At 36.2% G+C, this 2963-nt stretch overlaps 1 pseudogene; it reads right to left on the reverse strand.

The window, feature by feature from the left end:
* Positions 1–525: 525 nt before the first annotated feature.
* Positions 526–1474, reverse strand: LOC144289790 (olfactory receptor 6C2-like; annotated as a pseudogene).
* Between the last annotated feature and the right edge of the window lie 1489 nt (positions 1475–2963).

A 2963-nucleotide genomic window follows, 5' to 3' on the forward strand; every position in this document is an offset into this window, starting at 1 on the left:
TCTCTTCAATTCTGATTATTCCCAAACTCCCATTGATATCTCTGTTTCCATTTGTTGTTTTCATTATTTCGACTGCCCTAGAATGCCCTATTTGGTTTAATTTATTTTGATGCATCTTTGCTCTTGCTGTTTTCTATATTGTATTTGGGTCTTCGACTATGCCATTAATTTTGATGACTTTGATTAGGGAAAGAAACTGGTTTTATTAGTATGTAATGTGTCTTCTATAGCACTTATATAGATTTAATATTATTACTTTCCTTCCTTCCCCAGAACACTGAAGAAAGGATTAGGTCAGAAGTGGCGATAAGTTCAATTATAGTTTATAGTTTTACAGTGAAAGAAAACATCATGAATGAATTTGGTTTGAAAGAAAAAGGAGTTCAATTAAGATGAGATTAGGATGTATTATTAAATGTCTTTGAGAGGGTTAATATGATCAAGTTATAAGCAAAGCAATGCAACAAGCTAGAAGCTGTTGTTAAATGTTTAGAGGACTTTCTTCTTTCATTTTACACTGATTTATCAAAACTTCAGTTTCTTTGAGTGAAATGTCATCTTCTTTATGAAGTCATTAAAAGCTTGTTTCACTTGCTTATTTCTCAAGGTGTAAAAGAAGGGGTTCAGCAAGGGTGCAACAGAAGTAGTGAGCACCGAAACACCTTTATTTATGGCTATCTCTTCTTTTGCTGATGGCTTGATATAGATGAAGATGCCGCTTCCATAGGTGATGGAAACTACAATCATGTGGGATGAGCAGGTGGAAAAGGCCTTTTTTCTTTGTTGGACAGAGGGGAATCTAAGAATTATCCTGATGATGTACGTGGAGGACAGAAATACACACACTAAGGTGATAATGAGTGCAAATACAGCCACAAGGATAACCATTTGTTCTATCATCCATGTATCTGAACATGAGATCTTCAGGAGGGGACCAGCATCACAGCTAAAATGATCAATGGCATTGGAGTCACAGAATTCCAGCTGGAGGCACAAGCTAAGGGGTGGGAGAATGATCATCAAGCCAGACACCCAACAGCAGAAGACTAATAAGCTACACACCCTATTGCTCATGATGGTCATGTAATGAAGTGGTTTACAGATAGCAACATAGCAATCATAGGACATGGCTGCCAGGAGAAAAAATTCAGTTGCTCCAAAGAGAATAACAAAAAATATTTGACTTGCACAAGCATTGTAGGTAATAGTATTGGCCCCTGTTGATATACTATACAGGAATCTAAGAATGCAGACAGTGGTGAATGACACTTCTAAGAAGGAGAAATTTCTCAGAAAAAAAGTACATAGGAGTTTTAAGATGGGAGTTCACCAGAGTGAGGGTGATAATATTCAGGTTCCCTGTTACGCTCAAGATGTAGGTGAGAAATAGAAAGATAAAGAGCAGGATTTGCAGTTGTGGGTAGTCTGTCAGTCCCAGCAGGATAAAAGTTGTTATTGCTGTATAGTTTCTCATCACTGACTTTTGAAATCTAACCATCAGCCTATGAAAATAAAAGAGCTTTTTGTGGGAAGATCAGTATTAAAATTCTGTAGCAAAACACTGAATACAAAAACCAAGAAAATCAGTCTATTTTCTCATTTCACATCATAATCCATATCACCACTATTCCAACTAGCCTCCCTGAATATTCCATATATAAGCAAATTATTCAGGATTCATGTTAATGTAAAACAATCCAACATTTTCTCAGATCATTCTTTCCCCCTGAAAATTTACAAATGTACATGTTAATTGTCTGTAATTCATTACATGGATTGGATTTACAAAGAAGAGCAAAAAAATGATGTTACTTAATGTGTACTCAAATGTTCTTTATCCAAGACAAACCTTGGATATATGTCATATCCAGATGATGAAGAACATGACTTCTCTTCAGTTGTTATTTTCAAAGGATTGTACTAAGGTTAAGATGCATTTTACCTGGAATACAAACAACAATGATAACAAAACACAGCACTGGATCCTGAGATTTCCCTTTGTCTCTTTATTATTATCTGCTTGTACTCCTTATTCTTAAAGATAGTTTGATATGCAGTTATTTTATCTGTAGTGTGAAAAAAAGGAATATCTTCATATGCATACACCTGACTTTTTAGTTGTCTGTGGCTCCATTTCTCTCAAAAGCCCTGAAATGAAATCTGTGTTTAATATCAATAAATAGTCTTCCAGGAGCTGTGTATCTAGTTTTTTGAGAGGCTGTGGGGAGGGCTAAAGGGAGAGGCAGAGAATCTGAAGCAGATTTCATGCCTAGCACAGAGCCCCATGAGGGCTTGATCTTACAATCCTGAGATCAAGATCTGAGCTGAAACCAAGAGGTGGATGCTCAACCAAGGTGACCCACAGGCTATGCATCTTTAATTACATCTTTTATTCCTTTGAAAAGGTACTATTATTTCTACCTTCTCACCCTATCCCTACTTATTTTAGGTCATAGGGCTCGGCAACCCTATTTTCATGTCCAACCTCCTACTGCTCTAACACCCATAAGAACTTCTTTACTGTTGAAGCCATTGGCATATTATTTGTAGTTATTTTGCCTGATAGCCCCTTCAAATGGATTCCATACCATAATCCTGATTCTATTCCAGATTCTGTCTCTTTTTAGAGTCCTATGGCCTCCTCATCCTCTATTAATCTATGAAGCATTGCTATTCCCCAATATTTGTCCTGAAACCTCTCTTTTCTTGTTTTCTCTTTGTTCTTCTTCTTACTCCATGCTCTCCAAGAAGATTTCACTTGGTGCAATTGATTTCATTGCCATTTATATGATGAATTCCAAAGTCTGGAACTTTTCCAAATAAAAAAAATTGCTAAGTGTATATAATCAGTTGGATGTTCCACAGACACTTCATACACTAAGAGCTCAAAATGAAATCACGGTCCTTCTCCAAGCCATCCTCTCTTCTATTGTTCACTATGTATTTATTTTTTAAAGATTTTA

Source organism: Canis aureus, chromosome 2, assembly GCF_053574225.1.
Source record: "Canis aureus isolate CA01 chromosome 2, VMU_Caureus_v.1.0, whole genome shotgun sequence".
NCBI classification, from domain to species: domain Eukaryota; kingdom Metazoa; phylum Chordata; class Mammalia; order Carnivora; family Canidae; genus Canis; species Canis aureus.